Source organism: Embiotoca jacksoni, unplaced genomic scaffold (genome assembly GCF_022577435.1).
Source record: "Embiotoca jacksoni isolate LCO1_2020_lvr unplaced genomic scaffold, fEmbJac1.0.p SCAF_164, whole genome shotgun sequence".
Classification (NCBI taxonomy): domain Eukaryota; kingdom Metazoa; phylum Chordata; class Actinopteri; family Embiotocidae; genus Embiotoca; species Embiotoca jacksoni.
The window spans coordinates 41,158-63,657 of NW_027185301.1; the positions used below are offsets into that span (position 1 = coordinate 41,158).

The following is a 22,500-nucleotide window of genomic DNA, read 5'->3' on the forward strand; positions in this document are numbered from 1 at the left end:
TTCGCCGTAATGACACGTAATCCTCGTTTGGCTTTTTTTTCTTTTTTTAATAGGTGTGACATTCCTCCGCTTCGGGCTCAGGGGATTTATTTTTTTTGGCCCTAAATTAACTTCCGAGCCGATTCCGCTTGAGTGAAACTTCAAACGCCGTCGGCGAGCTCTCCGGCGCTTTTGTCAGCTTTCGAATCCGCCGTCTCGATGCCCCCCCCCCCCCCCCAACCCCCCCCCACACAAAAACAAAAAATAGCCGCAACGACGACACCGATCATTTCCCCGTCACCTTTGAACCCGTCTCCGGGCGGCGCGTCGCCGCCGCTCGGCCCGAGGCCCGGGGCGTGGTCCCTCACCGCCGGGTAGCCCGGCACGCCGGAGCACAGGGGCCTCTGCTCCTCCTCCTCCTCCCCGCCTTCCTCCTCCTCCTCATCCTCCCGCGCCTCCTCATCCTCCTCCTCATCGTCTTCGCCCTCCTCGGCGTAGGCCCGCTCCCTGTCGTGGGAGCCTGTGGGGGAGACGAGAGAGAGAGAGAGAGAGAGGGGGGCGGTGATCGGCCGGTAGCGAGCGTTGCGGCTTTGAGAGGTGAAGCGAGGACGCGTTCGTTACGACCGTCGTTAAAACGCACTTTCCGTTTCGCTGCTTGCCGATCGGTTCAAATCCCCCAAATAGGAGCGTTTTTCCAGAAGCTTCGTTTCATCTATCGGTTCGATTTAAACGGCCTCCGTTTGCCCGAAGTAGTTTAATTACATTTCTAACAGACAAAATCCCGAGTGTCTTTAATCGTGACGTTTTCCAAACGAGGGGATTATGAAAATGTTTGCGACTGCGAGGCTTCTTTGAATTCGGTTCGTTTCGTGTCCGGAGAATACCGTTCGGATCGGTTCCCGTCGGAACCGGCGGACGACGACGACGGAAGAGCGACGTTTCGGAAACGTGACGGGTTCCCGGTGAGTAGTCGTGGCAACGCCGCTTTAACCGGGGGCCCCCTCCGGTACAAAAACAGCCGTTGCGTAACACTCCGCGGCTCCCGAGCGCGCCTCGTTGCGAGGACGCTTCCATGCGCAACTCCGACATCACCCGTCGTTTAAAACTACCGACGAGAGCGCGGACTGGTCGTCGCGGAGACGGCGGCTTTCGTTCCCGCGCGGACGACGACTTTGAACGACTTCCTGTGAAAAGAGCTGAACGTGCGAGGCCTCGTTTTGTCGCCTTCGTATTCCAACGCGAGGGTACCGGGACGGCAGTCGGCTGGATCACGGTGTGTGTGTGTGTGTGTGTGTGTGTGTGTGTGTGTGTGTGTGTGTGTGTGTGTGTGTGTCTCGCTCTGACCTGCGGAGGACTTCCTTCTGTACGACACCCGTCTTCCACACGTGACGTCGTCCCCGTTCTCGTCCGTTCCTTCCGGGTAGCTCGTCTGTAAACAAAAAAAACAAAAAACAAAAAAAAATAAGGGGACGAGAGGACACAGTTACGGACCGACGTCTTCGTGCCGGTGCGGTCTACCAAAAAACACGATCACGTTCCGGATCAGATCGCCGCGCTCAAATTAGCGTTTCTTTAACTGAGCGCCGGAAACACAGCGTCCTTCTCGTTTTTCACCTCGTCCTTCCCCGGGAACCGTCTCCGGCGTGTCCTCGGTTTCCCCTCTCGTCTTTCCGATTCTCTGAATAAGTAACGAAAGGCCGAAGCGAAGTTGCGCGTCGGGCTCTCTTCTTATTTAAGGGTAAATAAACCGATCCGGACGCTCCCGTAATGCGACCGGCGCTCTCAGTCTATCGTAATTACAGCCCGTAACGTCCGTCCCTTAAATGTCCCGCCGACGCTCTCCGTCTCTGGCTGTCGTCTTCCCCGCCGTGGATAAATGAATTGGTTCAAAAGCTTTGAAAGAAAAACACGCCGCGAGGCTTCGACTTTCTTTCCTTCTTTCTTTCCGATCCGCCGAGTACCTTGGAGTTTTCGTCCCGGAGGTCAAAGGTCAGCTCCAGGTTGGTGAGGAAGTGGTCGGCGAATTCCGGATACATGTCCAGCACCTCCAGGATCTCCTCCCTCTGAATGGTGTGCAGGTCGCAGTAGCTCAGCGCGCGCACGTCGGCGCACGACTTCCCCGGCTTGGTGAACAGGTGGATCGACTCGCCGAAGATGTCGTTCTTACCTGGAAGAGGGGGAGGGAGGGGGGGGGGGGGGGGAGAGACGGGACAGATTGTTTTCTTTCCAAATTCGGTCTGCGCCGTTTTTGCTACTTCGGAGCAGGAAGTGACCGTATTCGGACGTCTGACGCCACCGGATTGGAAACCGACGATACTGCGTATCCGATAGCCGTAACCTAGCCGTCAATCAACCCCCCCCCCCCCACCCCCCAAAAAAAAAAAAAGCAACACGACTTTTTGAACCTACTTTCCTAATTAATGACGGGATTATTTTCACACGATCGACTTCACAATTTAACGAGACTATTTCCACGGGGGTCTACGGAGGCCTTTCCGGAGCCGGGCCTCTAGTGGCGCTCGGCGGTACTGCGTCTCGCGGCCTCGTTTTTCAGACCCGCCAGCAACATCTTCTTTTAGCGAAAATCCAACGCGAGTTCCGTGCCGCGGAACGCGCCGTGACCTATAAGAGGGACGGAGCGCCTCGCGGAGAACCGTAAAGGGCATCGCGGTCATCTTAAAAAAAAAAAAAGAAAAGAAAAAGGAAACTAAAAGAGACGCGCTCGGTCGGGTCCGCGCAAAGTCGCGCCGGCCCGAACGATCCCGTGGTGAGTAGTGACCTACGCGGGAGCGGCCACGGGGGGGTTTTACCGCGCTCGCTTTGGCGGGCTGCGAGTCTGAACCGGCACGGTTCGCAACGACGCCGTGGTCTGGGAAGGTCGGTTCGTTTCCGTGACGTCGCAGAAATTCCAAGTCCCAAATGCACCGTTTGACATTAAAGCAACCTTTCCAAGACGAATATTCATGTCGTGACGATAAATAATTCGCACGCGATTTGCATTATTTCTATTTTGAACGCTGCTGCGAGTGCATTTTGTTCGGCCCTGTGAAGGTCACGAGCGGAGGTAAATCACGAGGAAGAAAACGGCACCGCCCCCCCTCCCCCCCCCCCCTCCCACACCTAAGCTAAGGTAACCGGCTGCTGGCTGCAATTGAGACCGGTATCTTTCTCCTCCTCTTCCTCTCGGCTTTGTAACTTGAGCCTTTTTCACGCGAAGCGATACCGCTCTGTTGAAATATCGTACTTCCGCCGATCCGGCTGCCGTTTTAACGCGGCTCGTTGAACTGTCCGTGTCTTAAGACTCTTGGCGGGAGAGTTTTCCCGACGCCTCCGAATATTTCCGGAACGTTTCAAAAGGACGTCGAAGACGCAAAAAAAAAAAAACCGCGTACCCAGGATGGCCACCACGACGTCGTCTTTGAGGATCTCGATGGATCCGCGGGAGACGAAGTAGAGCGCCGTGAGCACGTCTCCGGAGTGGACCAGCGTGTCTCCGGGGGGCGCGTGGGTGGTCTTGAACCTCATGGCCAGCGCCCGCAGGCAGCCCTTGGTGGCGCCGCGGAACGCCTTGCAGTCCTGGAGGAGGGTCTTGTTGAGGTGGAGGCAGATGTCCGCCTGCAAGCACTCGGGGAAACCCTTCAGGACCTGAGAGCCGAACACGGGGGGAGGGGGGAGGGGGGAGGGGAAGGGAGGGGGGAGAGGTCAGACGTGTCGCAGAGGCGTTTCTTTACTTCAATGTGTGTTCGGTTTGTTTTGTTATTTATTTGGGGGGTGTGGGGGGGGGGGGGCAATTTGGAATAAAAGTCGCGGGTCAGATTGATTTTCCGTCCAGAGAGAAATTTCATACAATTGCCACTTGTGTTCTTTCCTTCGTCTCAAAACCTATCGACGACCCTGCGGGAGAATTTATTTATTATTATTATTATTATTTTTTAATTTTTTTTTTTCTGTTTCGGCCAGATCCTTTAAGACGAGAGACGGGACAGAACATTTAGACACCGAGAAGCTGCGGAGAAACGACAGCACGAACACGCTGTCGAAGAGTTCACGTATAAAACTACTCGAACTAAACAACAACAACAAGAACAAGAACTGGCGTACGCCTGACCAAAAAGCAGAAATATTCAATCTTCTCTCAGTTCTCTCGTCCTTTTCATCTTCGCGTAGTTAAAGGAAATAAAAACATAAAAAAATAACAGCAATTACAAATATTGAACTTCCTACCCCTTCAAGCAGTTACCCTGGGAAACTGTTAAAAATATGACATAGAAAAAGTCATTTCAGCATTAAATGTAACATTTTCTCTCCGATGCATCAAAAAAACAACAACAACAACAAACAAACTTACCATTTTAAAAGGCGACAACACGTTGACCACTGACACAACGACTAATGATCGCCGGGGGACAACCGGAACTGACTGACAACCACAATTTTCACACACTGGGGAGGCGAGGGAAGGAGCTTCGGGGACACACGGGGGAGGTGGTGGTGGTGGTGGGGGGGACAGTTTGAAACGAGACGTTACTGATCTTTGTCACATCGTGACACGAGTAAAAAAAAAAAAGAAATATCGCCTGAACTGTTTTCTTTCTTTTTTTTCTTTTTTTTTCTGGCTCTGACTGGCTTTTTTTTTGTTTTTTGTTGTTGTTGTTGCAAGCAACAAAAAAACTGATCAGTAGATTTTGGAAAGGAAAGACCGAACAACATTTGGCAAGCGCAGGTGCCGCCGCGGAGCGTGCGGCCAAGCCTCCCACGGCGGGACGGGGGTTGGGGGAGGGGGTGAGGAGGAGGAGGGTAGGTGGGTGGGTGGTGGCGGTGGTGGTGGTGGTGGTGGGGGGGAGGGGGGGTCGGAGGGGAAACCTGGCAGCGCCCGGCGAGGCCGCGCCCACTCTCGCGAGGCAATGAGTCACTCTGTCTCGGATAGCGGGTGAATATCACAGGCTTTGTGTTTCAATAGACAAGACTTCATGCACCAAATCTAACAAAAAAAAAAAAAAGGGAATATGTCCTCTAACAACATGCGTGTTCGGGAGACACCGATACAAAAAAAAACATTAAAAAAAACCACAACTGCGTATTAAAAACCTAACTCTAACACGGCTAGATGAAGCTCTACCGCTGGGAAACACTCAGATAAAACAGCAGTTGCGTGAGCACATGTACCTCCTGCTCTTACCGGAGTGGTGGGGGCCGTTCCATGAGACATGAGGCAGACATGGAAAAGACAAACTCGTATAAGTACCGTGAGCAGCATTCAAGAGGAAAAGCCGGAGCAGCTGGTCGGCGCCGGCTTTTCCGTAGCGATTATTTATAATTTCTTTTTTTTTTTTTTCAGCGCATAAACGGGGCTTCAAAACACACAATATTGGAAAAGGCGGAGAAGAAGCGAGACGGCGAAACTTCATTTTCTTACAAATTGCAGGAGGATTTTTTTTTTTTTTTTTTTAAAACACCAAACCCGCACGCTCCCTCTCGTACCATGTTCATGTCGATGCCGTTGGTGTACGTCCAGGCGTGCTGGAAGTACTCCTCCAGCCTCTGGCGCAGCGGGTTGGGGATCTGGTGGAAGCGGATGAACTCTTTGACCCGGAGCATCTGGAGGTGGTACCTGGCCGTGCCCGAGTACAGCCGCTGGATGATGGCCGACACGTTCCCGAAGATGCTGGCGTACATCAGAGCTGCGAGAGAAGGCCGGGGTGGGAGGAGGGTGGGGGGTGTAGGGGGAGGGGGGCGTTGAGTCGAAGCGGCGGAAGCGGGATCGTTTATAAAAAAAAAAAAAAAAAAAAAAAAAAAAGACAATACCTACCTGCGGTGATGCCGCCGCCGCCGGTCGCGTTCAAAACTACAACTTACGAAGATTTTGAATTTGATGCCAGCAGCGCAATCTCTAAAAGTCTAAATTAGGTTACTTGGCAACAGATCGGTAAATTTACCGGCCGTAAAAACGATCTCTCCGATTCGGGGATTTCATCATTTATAATATCGTTAAAAGATGAAATATCCGGAGAGAGGGACGAGGCCGACAATTGATCGGGCGACGCCGCGTTAAAAACGCACGTGACTCTGCGGTGGAAATCACCACACGGGCTCAGAAACACTTCCCCGCAAAAAAACAAAAAAACAACCGCCGTTTGTAAATACGGTTTATCCCGCGCGATTTAACGCCATTTGCAAATCCTTCTGGTTCGAATTACCGATCCCCCCCCCCCGGCCCCCGCCTTGCCCCGCCCCGAACCGGAGAGCGGAAACGTTTCGGTGCCGGCGGGGGACTCGGCCGTCACTCACATCCGATGAGCATGACGCAGATGGAGAAGATCTTCTCCGAGTTGGTGTTGGGGGAGACGTTGCCGAAGCCCACGCTGGTCAGGCTGCTGAAGGTGAAGTAGAGCGCCGTCACGTACTTGTCTTTGATGGACGGGCCCGAGCTCGGGTCGCTGTAGTTGTACTTTTTCCCTGGGACGGAGGACGACACAAAAAAAAAAAAAAAAAAAAACACACATCGTCCGTCAACCGTTTCCTCTTTGCATTTTTTTTTTTTCTTACCTGGAAATCGAAAACGGTCCCCTCCGGGGAAATCGCCACGATTGACGCAATCTCGACAATATTTGCAAAAAATGATGAACGCCGTTAAAGTAAGTCTTTTCAAACATTCATTTAAATAAATAAATAACTCTTCATTTTACAATCACAAAGGCTCCGCTCCTGTTTTCTCCTCGCCAAATACAAAAACCCGGGAGTGACGGAGTTTGGGGGTCGCCGCGTTAAAACGATCGAATGAAACGCTTCTTATCAAAGGAAGCGATTATTACATATTACTTTGCATTTTGTGTATTTTTTTTTCTTTTCTTTCTTCTAAGTTCGATAAAAGGCTCAAACTCAAATATTTACGTGACGTCGAGCGCGGTAACTTATCGCGGTCGCGCTTCAAAAAAACAAAAACAGCTGGAAAACGTTTCCGATTCCCGCGATTTGACTATTTCGGAGAAAATCCGCAACGGAAATGTCCACGGAGGGGACCGGAACGGAGCGACCCGAAGCGCCGGGACGGTACCTATGGACACGCCCAGGTTGTCCAGCCAGCCGATCTTGTGCTCCAGGTAGGGCTTCTCCACGTTGCCGATGGCGTACCAGATGCAGGCCAGCCAGTGGGCGATGAGGGCGAAGATGCACATGAGCAGCATGAGGACGGCCGCGCCGTACTCCGAGTAGCGGTCCAGCTTGCGGGCCACTCGGACCAGCCGCAGCAGACGGGGCCGTCTTCAGCAGGCCGATCAGGGTGGTGGTCTGGAAGGGGCAGAGGAGCGGACGCCGCTCGATCAGTCCATGTGTACATGGTGCAACGTACACATCTGCCGTGTTGTCCTTCAGGCTGAGCTTTAGGTCTGTCGTCCCGTCCCCCGTCCCCGTCCCCGTCCCCCCTCCCACCTCTTTGGAGAGGCATGAAACGTCCGCGGCTTGGAAGCTCCCCGTCGGAGCCAGTCGGCGGGGAGAATAAACACCATTCAACCGGCATATGTGCGTACACACACACACACACACACACACACACACACACACTCGCCTTCTGCTTCTCTACGTCAAAAGCGCTTTAATCTTCTCCGGCTGAATGAACACGCGAGTCCCCGATCTGATCCGTTAGCGTCGCGGCGCTCCGTAAACACGATAAAACGGGAGAGAGAGCGCTAATTTGTCGTAGCGTGAGAATCATCCCGATAATCCTCGGGGGTGGGGGGCGGGGGTGGGGGGGGAATCATTTACCCGCGGCCACCTGTCGTAGTCGGGCTTCCTCGCATCGGAGCTCGCTTGATTTACACCTTCCCGTACAGGTGAGAGTAAAGGTGATTATTCAATTTTCGGTGTGTGGAGGGAGGGGGAGGAAGGGGAGAGAAAGGGGGGGGGGGGGTTCATTCGTGAGGCGAGGGTTTCTCCGTCGTCCCGAAGCTTCTTCTGACGGGTCCGTTAAAGGAGCCTCTCCGTCCTTTCCGATCGCCCGCCATCGCCCGCCCCGCGGTGTGATGTTGATTAAAATCCGGGCTTACAGTAAGTCGGGGGCGGGGCGGGGGGTGGGGGGTGCGGGGGGGGCTAAAGCTCCCATTAGCGAACCAGCTGCGGAAAACATATCCGCCAAATATCCCCTCTGGCCATCCGCCACGGTCGGCTTTGGAGGCTCGCCGGGCCACTTTCTAACCGCCGGGAGTCGACCGAGGTCGCCGGGTCGCCTTTCCGACTAACCGGGCGCGGCGTGGGAATATCTTCAGTATCCAAAAATCAATTACGAGTCCGATTGGATGAAACCCACGCCCGATGCCGACTCTTGTTTTAGCCCCGTTTTGGTCTCCGCCACGTCCCGAGGAAACATCTGTCCAATTGCGTTAACTGTCCGGTCGCCAGCGAGTTAAAAACACGAGCTGCGTTTTGTTGTTGTCGTCGTCGTTGTCTAAAGTCTAATTTTAGAATTCGTCGATCAGATGATTTTGATGTCTTCGGTACAGACTGTCCCGCCCTGTTGTTTGAAGGCGAATCGGATGAGATTTGCCGTGTCCGGACGTCACCGACCTGTCGGCGTGGGTCGCCACGGTAACGACGTCAATTGCCGTTCCCCTTCCGGTTGGTAAAAACCGCGTTTCACGTCTGCTTTTTTTTGCTGTTCGCGGTTTCCAAAAAAAACAACAACCCGAGTACGATAAACGCGGGATCCGAGTTGGCAGTCTGAACGCAGCCTGAGAGCGTCCCGCCTGGCCGTCGCCCAAAAGGTCGCAGCCGGGAACCCAAACGTGAGCGCGACGGAAAGAAGCTGAAAAAAAACCCAAACGACAAACTGAAAGATCCTTAAAAAAAAAAAAAAAAAAAGCCCAGATAAAGCCTCTTCAACTTTTTTTGTTAAAAAGCGTCCCTACGACGCTTAAACGTCCCTCGCGGGCCCCCGAGAGGTCCGGAACCAACCGGCCCGGCTGTTTTTTCGCCGACTCAGCCGATCGTCTATTTACGCGTAAAACATATTCTCGCTCGAGTTTAAAACAACAAAACAACAAAAAAAACCACAAAGTCCGCGTCTGTTCTGAGTGTCGGGCGCCGACGCCGGCGGGGCAAAAGTGAGACGGAGGGGGCGGCTCGTTCCGCCGAACCCGACGCATCCGTTTTCTTTCTTTCTTTCTTTAGAGCGGCCGGCTTTTCGCCGCGTCATAATGGAGCCGGGAACGCGTTCCTGTACTCTGACAAAAGACCGGTCTGAAATGTGAAGAGGGGGGGAAACAATTCATTACACAAGCCCGGTTTAATTTGCATGAAAAGAACATCTGCTCTAAAAAAAAAAAAAAAAAAAAGAGAGAGAGAGAATCGCCTCGTGCTTCACTTTCAGCTCAAAAGGTTCATTTAACATTTGGGAAATCAAATCACTGACATGATCGACAGCGCTTCGCCCGATATAAATACCAGCCCGACGCCGTTCATGGTCTTTTTTTGTCTTTTTTTTTTTTTTTTTTTTTATCGCCGAGCGACGTTTCTCTCCCCGCTGTGTTTAAAAAAAAAAAAAAAAAGAAAAAAAAAAAGTCTCCTCCCGTGAAAGTCAAATCGAAGCGCCCTCGGGACGTTTTGGGCAAACCGTGTCGGCCGGTCGGCTCGGAGGTCACCGCGGCCCGTTCGGGATTAAAGGACGCGATCGAACGTTTGCATCTTTTGGAGGTTTGGGTTTCATTTACGCGGCGCATCTCACTAATTTGCAACTTTACCCAAATGCGAACCCGACGGACACGAGACGGTGGACACCCTACGCAAATAACCCCGTCTCATCGCGGCGGGACGTCGATATGGAAATGCGCTCAAATGACCCCTGCAGGTAAATTCACCGCCGCACTATTTCCTTTTTTTTTTTTTTTTTTTTCCTACACCGCCCTGCGAACCAAAAGGAGAATCTCTTTGGACCTGCCGTGTTTCCAATGCGGAAAAAAAAAAAAAAAAAAAAAAGTTAACATATTGTCGGATACGGTTTCCAGGCAACAAAGGTGCACGAGATTCGGTCTATAAATAGCCTCCCCGTCTCTGTACGGAGAGCTAAAAAAAAAAATCTATACGCGCCTTAAAGACGGGAGCTAAAAGTGTACGTGGAGGCGAAACGTTGCCGGCTCGTGATTGGACGAGCTAAAAATACGATGTTTTTTTTTTTTTTGTTCTTCTCCTCGCTGCTTCGGACACGAATCCTGTCAACTTCGTCACGTGAGGAAGACGACGGCGCCGCTCGGTTGTCTGCTCTTTTTCCTCCAGCTGCCAATCACTGACGGGCCCTCCGGCGATGGACCGCAGCCCCCCCCCCCTCCCCGTCACAGCAACACACACACACACACACACACACACACACACACACACACACACACCTAGTGGTAAATAATGACTCGGCAAAGCAGCAGGTTGACATCGAGCGCTCGACACACACACACACACTAACACACACACACTAACACACACACACACACACATTGATCTAGAATGTATTTTGTCAGTGTTTGGAGGAGGAGGAAGGAGGAGGTGGAGGCGGGCGGAGGAGGGAGGGGGTGGGGGGGGTGTTACATCATATATCCTGGCATCTGGCATTTTCACACATTTTTAGTCGACTGCACTTCACGTCTTGGCTGAGCTTCGATTTGAAACTAAAAATAAGAGGCTGGAAATGAGCTTAGTCATACCGTCGGGAGGATTAAATGCACAATGCGAAGCTGGATCACGAATCCAATGAAAGAGTTATAACCTTCCAACCAAGACGATTTTTGAGAAACCCGCGTCGTTGGCGTCACGGCTTCCCCTTAATGCTCTGAAACCTTTGAACAACCAATCAGAGAGGACTTCACCTCATTTAAAAAAAAAATAAAAAAATAAGTCGAGCGCAGACTCCAGTGAACGCCATAAAAAAAGGAAGCTCGACCGAAGGTTTTTAAACTTAAGAGCAGGTCCGAGAGGAAAAAAAAAAAACAAAAACAAAAAAAGGGAAATGGATAAATAAAGCGTGGAGAGCAAAACGAGCGACGGCCTCGCACCTCGTCCGATCCCGAGCCGAAGATCAGCAGGTCGAACGGGATGGCGGCCACCATGTCGATGAGGAACCAGCCCTTGAAGTAGTGGATGGCGATCTTGGCCGGGTGGCTCACCACCTCCTCGTTGACGTTGACGTAGGTGGTGCGGAAGTTGATGAGGATGTCCACGATGAACATGATGTCCACGATCAGGTCCACCACGTTGAGCGGCGAGCACGAGTAGCCGCACTCGCGCCGCCGCTGCTCCTCGATGTCGTTGAGGAGGAAGGCGGCGGAGTACGGCGTGAAGATGGCGGTGTAGATGACCAGCAGCAGGATGAGCCAGTCCCACACGGCTTTGAAGGGGCTGTAGTGGAGGATGGTCCACTTGTCCATGCGCGGCGTCTGCAGCTTGTACTCGGGCAGCACGTCGGCGCCCAGAGAAAGGACCTGCGGAGGGAGGGATTCGCTTAGTCGGCGTTATTTCCGCTTCCCGTTATCCCACCTTCTGCGTTTCGCTCCTTTACCGGAAGTTGGAACTTTTTCAAAGTGACGGAATTTTCCGAGGAAGGAAAAGTCAGACGCGTCGCGGGAAACGTCAGATCGGCAGGATATCTCCGCATCTGCCGTTTCGATTTTCCGACACAAGTAAGAAAACGGGAAAAAAAAATAAAAATAAAAACAATATCGCGACAGGTCTGGTCTGTATCCTTCACGAGACGAGACGCCGGTGTCAATAATTGAATCGGTTGTTTTAGAAACCGCCTCCCTCCGTTGGAGCGGAGGGGTCGGACGCTTTTACCCTCCGATACGGGACAACCTTCGAGATCCGCGAAAGAACCGAGGACAGACAGAAAGGAAAGCGTCTTCTATTATTCATCGGGGCGCTTGCAGCTCACGTCGACCCGTTCAACAGGGGACGGACCGAGAGACGACAAATCTGAAGGTCACGTGAAAAACACGTGCTCGTTTGGAATTCGACGCCTCTCCAAAAAAGGTTTCGCGTCACCTCTCGTTTTGACGACGCTCTGTAAACCGAGGAGACTGGGAGTTTTGAAAGTGAAATGTCGTCCCGTTTTTTTTTTTTTTTTTTTCTTTCTTTCCCCTCGACGCGCAAACGCAGATCGGGAAAGCTAAACGTCGCGTGTGTTTCTCGGTCTGTAGGGAGTCCGTTACCTCACAGTTCCCCGTCTCCTCTGTGCTGGCAAAGGGGCGGAAGGTGAGAATGACCTCTAACGTAAGAGGATCCCCGATTATCCGCCCGCGAGCGACGGACGCCTCGGGCCGTTTTACATATTCCTTTCGATTAATCGTGGCGGAGGGTGCTCGAGAGCTCAATCCGACCCGCGTCCGATTGAGTTCCGGTGTCTCTCCACTCCGTACAGTGTCAACACACAACCGGTGGGATTTTAGGATAGTTTTACAAATATCAATATCTATACACATATATTGAACACACTAAAGTCCTAACAACAGAACTTTACAGCGTTATACACAAGAACCCAACAATTCAACAGTTCCCACGTGAACAGCTGGGGGGGTGACTCCCTTTTAACGGGAAGTAAAACCTCCAACAGTAGGAAGGAAAAACTCCCTTTTAACGGGAAGTAAAAACTCCCTTTTAACGGGAAGTAAAACCTCCCTTTTAAACAGGAAGTAAAACGTCCCTTTTAAACAGGAAGTAAAACCTCCCTTTTAACGGGAAGTAAAACCTCCCTTTTAAACAGGAAGTAAAACCTCCCTTTTAACGGGAAGTAAAACCTCCCTTTTAAACAGGAAGTAAAACCTCCCTTTTAAACAGGAAGTAAAACCTTCCTTTAAACAGGAAGTAAAACCTCCCTTTTAACGGGAAGTAAAAACTCCCTTTTAAAAGGAAGTAAAACCTCCAACAGCAGGAAGGAAAAACTCCCTTTTAACAGGAAGTAAAACCTCCAACAGCAGGAAGGAAAAACTCCATTCGTTGAAATTTCCTCTGTATTTTAAGGTCCCGACGGGATACCTCGTGCTTCTTTTTGTTTCCTAACCGCGGGGGATTCAAGGCCCCTCGTATTCGACGCGACCGTCCCTCACCTGCGTGACCTTGTCCGTGACGTTGTGCGTGCGGTCCTTGACTTTCGGGGCGATGATGGTCTTCTCCGAGGACGGCGGAGACGGGCACTTCTTCTCGTTGTTGGCCTCCGAGAAGTTGAGCGTGATGAGCGGGATCTTGCTGATGGCGCTGTACTTGTTGAGGTTGGAGTCGGAGGTGGAGCCCAGCAGGCTGGATTTGAGCTGGCTGAGCGGCCCTGACGAAGAGAAAGTGACAAGAGGCAGGATGTTTTGGAGCAAGTTCGCCCGCGGCAACGCAGGACACGACGGATGCTGAAATACCAAACTGGACAACCTTTTGCGAAGATCACGAAGAAACGCAGTCGGTGAAAGAACCGAACGATTCGCCGCGCGATCGGAGGAAGCGGCTTCGCGCGGTCACTCGAACCGCCGACGAGGGGAAATCGGCGAGATCTGAGAGGAACGCTCAGCAGGAGGAAGATACAAAACCCTGACGAGCGACCGGCACGAGTTTTGTCGCTCGGTCGTCATCGGCTGCAGATTTTCAGATTTCGTATCAAACTCTAGAAGTCGCCGAGGGAGACACCCCGACGCCGAAGCCAACGTTCGTTACTCGCTCCGGTTAAATATTTCCACGGACATTCGTGCCTTAAGCCACGGTACCGCCAAGTGCCACTAGAGGTTGGCTCCGGAAAGCCTCCGTAGACTCCCGTTCAACATCTCTCAACTTCGGTCAGTGAAATGGTGGTGGTGGGGGTGTCTGTTTGATTGACAGGCCTGCGGTGCAGTGCGGTTATCGGCGGGCGGGACACAGAATCGCCGGGTATCGAATAAGATCAAGTCAGATTCCCCCAGCTGGTCCAAATATGGTCACGTCCTGCTCCGAACCGCTCCGAACGAGCACAGATGGCGCCGGCCCAAATTCCGAACACGAGACTCGGTATCGGCCGCTCGCCGCCGGTTGCAGTAGCCTCCGAACGTATCCATTTACCCTCGTATCCGTCGGACCGAGCGCTGGCGCGTTCCCTCGTCGCGTTCCCCGTCGCGAAAAAAAATACAAATAAATAAATAAAGTGAAAAAAGAGCTCTGATTCCCCCCCCCCCCCACCCCCACCATCCCTCCACATCATTTCACACAGCAAAGTGATTGAGAGTCGAGGACGGAGAAACAGACAGCGATTTTGCATGCGCAGCTTCGCTTCATGCCACAGTCAGGACAACAGCGGTCATAAGAAAAGTACGTGAACGAAGAAGAAGGAGAAGAAGAAGAAGAGGAGGAGGAGGAGGAGAAGAAGAAGAAGAAGAAGAAGAGGAGGAGGAGAAGAAGAAGACGAAGAAGAAGAAGAGGAGGAGGAGAAGAAGAAGCTGAAGCCATTACCCACAGCCATCCAGGAGCGAGACACTGGTAAACCGGGAGAGAGAAGAGATAGGAGGTAAAAGGGGGGGGGGGCGAGTCGGATTATGGACTGGGTGGTTGGGGGGAGGGGGGGGGTCACATTCATGGGTACAAACAGCATCAACAGTATCGAGAGAACAGAGCAGTCGATGGGTGAAACCCGGTTACACTTAAGGAGGAAGACGTTCGGCCTCATCCGCCAACCGATCTTAAGACGGCCTTTTATTCTTAATAAAGGGGGGGTGGGGGGGGGGGGGTAGGTTATACACGACAACCGCCTCGTAACGGGTCCATCGATATAGAAACGCAGGTGTGAACAAATCCCGGGGAGAGGGGGGGGGGGCATTTGCATTTCGACATGAAAACCCTCGTGTTTTGGGGGGAGCGGGGGAAGGGGGGGGGGGGCGTTGTCATGCAACAGGCGGGCTTTTTGTGCGTTATCCAACGGGCGTGCCAGGATCGGCAGAGGCGGAGCCGCCGTTGGTTACCTTTGATGTTGCGGCCATTGTCTGCGGTGGCGGCGACGAGGAGGAGAGAGGGAAAAAAAGAAAAGAAAAGAAAACACACACACAAAAAAGAAAAGACAGATTTCTGCTTTTTCCATGATGATAAATGGGAACACCCCCCCCTCCTCCCCCTCCTCCCCCCCTCCTCCCCTTCCCCCGCGAACTATTCATTGAGGCGAAAGGAGACGTATTGCCGTGTCGGCCCGGGCTGGGAGACGTTTGAATGAGAGTTGTAGATAAGGAAAAGGGAAAAGGAGACGGATCGGCACTTCTAGCCCCCCCCCCCCCCCCCAACCAAATGAGCGGGCCATGAGTGGTTCTGACTCCGGTGGGGGGGGAAGATCAATAACACCCAGTATGGATGGTGACTCTCGCTATAATGCTGATTAAGAGACTGTCACGCCCGCGATGGCTCCCATTTCTTTTTTGTTCTTTTTTTTGGAGTGGGGGGGGGGGCTTGGGGGGGGGCCGCAGGGACTTCGGTAATTAATATCGTCCAAATTAGAGTCAGTGTCTTTCACGAGGAATATATTTTACCACCCTTAATGTGAAAGACGATGGATGATTACATTTAAGTACATTTAATTACGACCTCGTATCGCTTGGCAGACTTTGCCGAAGCGCCGACCGCCGGCTGTAAAACACAACCCTCTCCGGACATGTTTTCAAGGGAGTAAATACACTTATCTAATAAATCAAATTGTGTCGGTCATCGAACCCTCCGAACGGAGTTGCGACTAAATAAACAACTCGGGAGAACTGCGGCCGCTGTCGACACCGACGAGGTCGCGGCGGTGTCCCGTGTCCTTAGTTTGCGATTTTAAGCCCCGCCCCTTTTGTAGCTCCACTTATTACGTCACGCTGCGGGGCGGAGCTCAAACGTCGCGCCGACTTCGATAACGTGCGTTTCGGTTCGGAAGTGTTTCCTACCTTCGCTGGCGTGCCGGTCCCTGAACGCCATCTTGGAGTTGCAGCCGAAGCCCTCCATGTCGTGCACGGAGGACGCCCGGCGGACGGCGCGCACGCTCTCCCGGGAGGCGGTGGGCGTGAGGCCCGGGATCGACGGCGCCGCGACCGGCGTGTCCTCCCGGCTCCGGGGCGTCGGGGCGGCGGCGGCGGCGGCCCGCTCCGGGCAGGCGCGGCGGTCCCGGGGGCCCTTGGGCGACGAGTGGTCCAGCGGGCCCGACACCGGCGTGGAGCAGTGGCTGGGGCCGATGAGGGCGCGGGTGTCGTTGGCGTAGGACGGGCTGCAGCTCTCGCGGGTGGTGGGCAGCTGGTAGTCGCGCGTCGCCACCGAGCCGTCGCTGTTGCGCGGCGAGTCCACCGTGACGGCATCGGGGTCCTCCTGGGGGAGGGACTGCTTGCTGATGCCCAGGAGGGGCAAGGCCGGGAAACGGAAGCGGAAGAATCGGCCTTTACCTGGCGGGGGAGATAAAAAAAAAACAACACGTCGTCGAAACGGGTTCGGGGACGTCTCCCGTTTCCGTGCCGACGCGCGACGGACAGCCGGCGAACAGTCGGTCGGTCGCGTCAGCAGACTGCTATGTGACGTGTGCCGCGTTTACTACCCGAGGAGGTAGGCCGAGCCCCTTAGCGACAACCCCTAGCAACAGAGATAGACCTAGAACAAGTGAATACAACATTATATTACGTATAATAGTCACGAATTCAACTTGAATTATATATTCCCATTGAGGAGCCGGACTGATACTTTCTAGCGTAGCACAAACAAGAGTGTACGGTGGGATTTTTCTTTTTTTATAAGCCGCTGGGATCAACATAACCCCCCCCCCCCACCCCTCCCGCGACGACCTTCTGCTGAGTTTTCGGGGCGCGTTTGTACCTCGCAGTCTTTTATACAAGCGGCGAACGGCCTGCCGACGGAGCAGCAGCTATCTTTGAAAAAAAAAAAAACAGAAAAGGAAAAGACCCTGACGGATCAAAACCAATGACCGCTCCGCCTCAGGCACCGGTTCAATCTTCAATTTCAATCTTCAATTTCCTTCAATTATTCAGTGGGGGGGGGGGGGGGGGGGGAGACGTTGAGGAGGCAGTCCGAGAGAGGGGATTTAATGAGTGATTGATAGCTCCCGGGGGAGATGAAGGTAGCAACCCCCCCCCCCCTCCTCCAAAAATAAATAATGGCGATACTTGTAAGAGAAGGTCGATCTGAAGGGGAAAATAGGCGTCGTAAAAAGAAAGTTACAAACGCACGACGACGCTGGCGGGTGGTTTCAGGCGCGGACCGCAACACGTCGCACGTGTGGGGAAACGTCCGCCGTGCCTTTTCCAGCACACGGGATCAAAAGGAAACGACTTCCTCGACGGCACGTCATTATGTCATTAATGACGGATTATCTTCAGACGGACCTCCAGAAAGAGAATAAGAAGGAGCGACGTTAGCTACAAAAACACTCAAATAACTGTTTTTGTTCGAATTTCACGACAGAAGTGAATGGGAGTCTACGGAGGCTTCTCTAGTGGCGCTCAGCGGTATCGCAGCTTAAGGCCATACCGTTCCCACCCGGAAGTTACGAACACGTTTGTGTCCGGTCTGCAGCGTTATAAACAAACACAACAGATCAACAGTGAGCAAACGAACATATCGAACTTCAACATGTATTGAAGAAGAAGGAGAAGAAGGAGAAGAAGAAGAAGAAGAAGAAGGAAAGAAGAAGAAGGAGAAGAAGAAGAAGAAGAAGAAGGAAAGAAGAAGAAGAAGAAGAAGAAGAAGAAGAAGAAGAAGAAGAAGAAGAAGAAGAAGGAGAAAAGGAAGAAGAAGAGGAAGAAGAAGGAGGGAGGACGAAGAAGAAGAAGAAGAAAAGGAAGAGGAAGAAAAAGAAGGAGGAGAGGAAGAAGGAGAAGGAGGAAAAGAAGAAGAAGAGGAAGAGGAAGAAGGAGGAGGAGAAGAAGAAGAAGAAGGAGGAAAAGAAGAAGAAGAAGAAGAAGAAGAAGAAGAAAGAAGAAGGAGGAGAATAAGAAGAAGAAGAAGAAGGAGGAGGAGAAGGAGAAAAGGAAGAGGAAGAAAAAGAAGGAGGAGAAGAAGAAGGAGAAGGAGGAAAAGAAGAAGAAGAGGAAGAGGAAGAAGAAGGAGAAGAAGAAGAAGAAGAAGAAGGAGAAGGGGAAAAGGAAGAGGAAGAAAAAGAAGGAGGAGAAGAAGAAGGAGAAGGAGGAAAAGAAGAAGAAGAGGAAGAGGAAGAAGAGGAAGAAGAAGAAGGAGGAGAAGAAGGAGAAGAGGAAGAAAAAGAAGGTGTTTTTTTTTGCTTCCCTATCAGACTGGATTCGCTCCTCTTTCTACGTATTTGAGCTGCTTGTAATACCACATGTCTCCTGTATAATTCAGCTTTCCTGTTTTATTTTTTATGTATTATGTAAAAGGCTCACCTCCATTTCTTCATTATTCATCATGCATCATATCGTGAAATGATAAACAAAGAAGAGGATTTATATCATTTAGGTGTTTGGTTTTTTTCTCCCTTGTGTTTCCTAAATTAGTTAAAAGCTCAAAACACACGTTACTGCTTATGAAGTTATGAAGACCTAGTCGTCGTGGCAACACGTTTTTAAAAATAAACAACTATTGTGACTCGCGCTTGGAAACCTGACAACTCATCATTGTACACAGACGTCACCCGACCTGCGTCAGTTCTCCACGACACCAAGCTCAACTTTAAAAATGAAACTTTTGGGTCTTTTCTTTGGGATTTAAGACGTACAGCGTCTCGTTCGCCAAGAAATTAAGATTCGATTTGAGGATTTTCTCCCCAGTTGATGTCACATTTGCTCCGGATGGTAAATATAAATATAATCTTCTGGAGAAACAATTATTCATGTGCTGTTTTATTATTCTAAAAACAAATATTTTGAGCTTCGAGGTGCATTTTTCAGTGAAGCGAGATCTTACAAGTGTTTCTCATCATTGACTGTAGTCTATGTGGAAGTGCCTTAAGGTGTAATACCACCGAGGGCCAATAGGGGCTGGCTCTAAAATAAAAACGCTAACTTCTCTCACGAAATACTTATTAATTCACAGCTCTTAAAAATTAAAGTGGAAAAAAAAAAAAACTCGCTTCCGCAATCATCCTCTCAATAACCTGGAGTGCGAGGCGAAACGGGGACACGGCAGACATATCGGTGTTGTTCTCCGGCAGCAGGTGAGTAATAGGAGGACCAGGAGGAGGGGGGGAGGGAGGGCAGGTAAACACTCCCTTCATGTGGGAGAAAAATAAAATAAATACTGCATGCAAATCATTTCGGAAACACATTAACTTTCACCGCTGCTTTAAAAAAAAAAAAAGACTTTTTTTTCATGCCGGCCGAATCATTAAAAACAAAACAAAAACAAACAAACACGAGAGAAACGACAAAAATGACACAAAGTTGTTTGTGTTCCTGCTTTTTAACCACAAGGATGAAGGGCTTTTCATCGTTCTCTCCCTTTTTTACTGCTCCCCCCCCCCCTCCCCGTGACATCCGAATCATACGGTGGGGGAGGGAAGGGGGGAGGAATCTGAGGGCCCAATTAATATGCAATGCAAATATTACTATCTGGTATCATAGCAACAAGGGGGCCACACTGTGCGTCCGCCGGTTGTGTAAAAGCTGCCGGTGACTTTTATTTATTTAATTTGTATTTTTTTGCAGGGGAAAGAGTGAGAGGCTGCAGAGGACACACACACACACACACACACACACACACACACACACACACACACACACACACACACACACACACACACACACACACACACACGCTCATGACTGCGTGACCGAATTATGAGCTAATTAAAAAAGATTGGTGGCGTATTCGGTGTCCCGGTTATTCACGTGCTGCCGTTCATTATTTTGTTCGGGTGTCGAAGGCCGACGTTCAAATTGAGCCGCGGCGTGATTAGCTGGCAGAAAATAAAAAAAATAAAAATAAAAAATAAATAAATAAAAGACGTCAGCGTTGTAATATCGCAGACGTGTTGTCGAGCTCAGCTGTTTTTGCAGATCAGCCTCCGGCCGATGAATCAGACGGGTTGTTTTCATGGCTGCGGATCAAACCGAGTTATTTTCCTCACGCCTCCGGTTTTTGAGAGCGAGTTGTTGGTTTTTTTTTTGCACGCCGTCGTCAAAATCCAAGTACAAAATACGTGAACCGACGATGACATTATTTGCATGGGGGGGGGGGGAATCATTTGCTCTCGCGAGACCAAAAAAAGTCCAATTTCATGAGCACATTTCTGAATTCTGTGACCAAGGTAGGTAGGTAGGTCGGTATTTACTTTATTAATCCCCGAGGGGAAATTTTTTCGCTACAGCAGCATACAGAAGCAATAAGATAATAACAGAAATAATAGAATGAATAGAATAATAGAAAAGCAATAAAATAGCAGTAAATAGCAGTAGAAAATATAAATATGAAATGCACAGTATATACAGTACATTATATATCTGTATATATTATATACAACAAACCAAGAAACACAGTCAACGGTGTTATTGTACTGTGATGGATTTTGCCAGAGGTGAGTTATTGTACAGTCTTATTGCGGTCGGCAGGATTGATCTCCTGTATCAGGAATGATCTCCTGTATCAGGAATGATCTCCTGTATCAGGAATGATCTCCTGTATCTGTCCTTGTGACAGCAGCTGGAGGAATCTTTTGGAGAACGTCCTCCTCTGTCCCTGCAGCAGGTGGAGAGGGTGGACAGGATTATCCAATATGGATAATAGTTTGTTCAGCGTCCTCCTCTCCACCACCTTTTCCAGGCTGTCCAGTTTGTAGCCGATGATGGAGCCGGCCTTCTTAACCAGTTTGTTAAGTCTGTTGGTGTCTCCGGCTCCAATGCTGCCCTCCCTCCCCCACTACCACCTCTCTCCCCCAGCAGACCACAGCGAAGTACAGTTCACTGGCCACAACAGACTGGTAGAACATCTCCAACATCTCGCTGCACACATTGAAGGATCGAAGTTTCCTCAAGAAAAAGAGTCGACTCATCCCCTTCTTGTAGACAGCGTTGATGTTGGTCTTCCAGTTCAGTCTGTTGTCGATGGAGACACCCAGGTACTTGTACTCCTCCACCATGTCCACCTCCTCTCCCAGAACTCTCAGCGGTTGTGGAGCCGTCGTCTTCCTCCTGAAGTCGACCACCATCTCTCTGGTCTTGGCCACGTTCAGGAGGAGGTGATTTCTACCAGCCCACTCCACAAAGTCCTCCACTACTGCCCTGTACTCCTCCTCCCGTCCATCCCTTATACATCCTACCACTGCAGAGTCATCAGAGAACTTCTGCAGATGTCTTGACTCTGAGTTGTTCTGGAAGTCAGTGGTGTAGAAGGTGAACAGGAAGGAGACAGAACAGTTCCCTGAGGAGCTCCAGTACCACCGACCACCGTATCAGACAGCACACTGCCCAGATGGACAAACTGTGGTCTGCCTGTCAGGTAGTCAGTGATCCAGGAGACGGTGGACGTGTCCACCCCCACCACCTGCAGCTTCTCACTCAGCAGCAGTGGTTGGATGGTGTTGAATGCACTGGAGAAATCAAAGAAAGTGATTCTCACAGAGTCACCGGTTCCATCCAGGTGAGACTGAGCTCGTTGCAGCAGGTAGATGATGGCATCGTCCACTCCCACATGAGGCTGGTACGCAAATTGCAGATGGTCCAGAGAAGATTTCACCAGCGGCCTGAGGTGGGCCAAGACCAGTCTCTCCAGCACCTTCATCACATGAGATGTGAGGGCAACCGGTCGGTAGTCGTTGAGGCCAGATGGAGTCTTCTTCTTGGGGACAGGAACCAGGCAGGACGTCTTCCACAGCACCGGGACCTCCTCCTGCTTCAGGCTCAGGTTGAAGAGGTGTTGTAGGACCTCAGCCAGCTGGACGGCGCAGGTCTTCAGGACCCCGGGGCTGATGCCGTCAGGTCCTGCAGCCTTGCGCTGGTGGATTCTCTCCAGCTGTCTCCTAACCTGGCCAGTCATCACAGAGGGGGGGGTGAGGGGTGTGGGGGGGTCGATGGAGGAAGAGCCCTTTGAGATTGAGGGCTCTATGCAGTTCACCAGGGGGCGCAGAGGGGGGAGGGAGGGAGGCAGCAGAGGTGTTTGGGAGGTGTGAGGTGTGGAGGAGACAGATGAGGGCGGTGAACTAAACCTGTTGAAGAAACAGTTTAGCTCATTTGACCTCTTCAGGTTCCCCCTGGTTGTTTCTCTCCAGGTTCCCCCTGGTTGTTCCTCTCCAGGTTCCCCCTGGTCGTCTCTCTCTCCCCTTGAACCCAGTAATCTCCTTCTCCACACCTCCCTCACGTTGTTCTGCTGGAGTTTGGCCTCAAGCTTCCTCCTGTAGGAGTCCTTGCACTCCTTCATCTTCTCCTTCAGGTGGCGCTGCACTCTCCTGAGCTCCTCCCTGTCCCCAGACCTGAAGGCTGCTTTCTTCTTATTAAGAAGAACTTTCAGGTCACTGGTGATCCACGGCTTGTTGTTGGGGAAGCATTTTACAGTCCGGGATGGTACGGTGGTGTGTTCACAGAATTTAATGTATTCTGTGATACAGTCCGTCCTGCTGTTGATGTCCTCCCC

General features: G+C 51.3%; 1 pseudogene; it reads right to left on the reverse strand.

Moving 5' to 3' along the window:
• LOC138199159 (voltage-gated inwardly rectifying potassium channel KCNH7-like) overlaps positions 1-22,500 on the reverse strand; it is a 31,063-nt pseudogene that overhangs the window by 7,135 nt on the left and 1,428 nt on the right.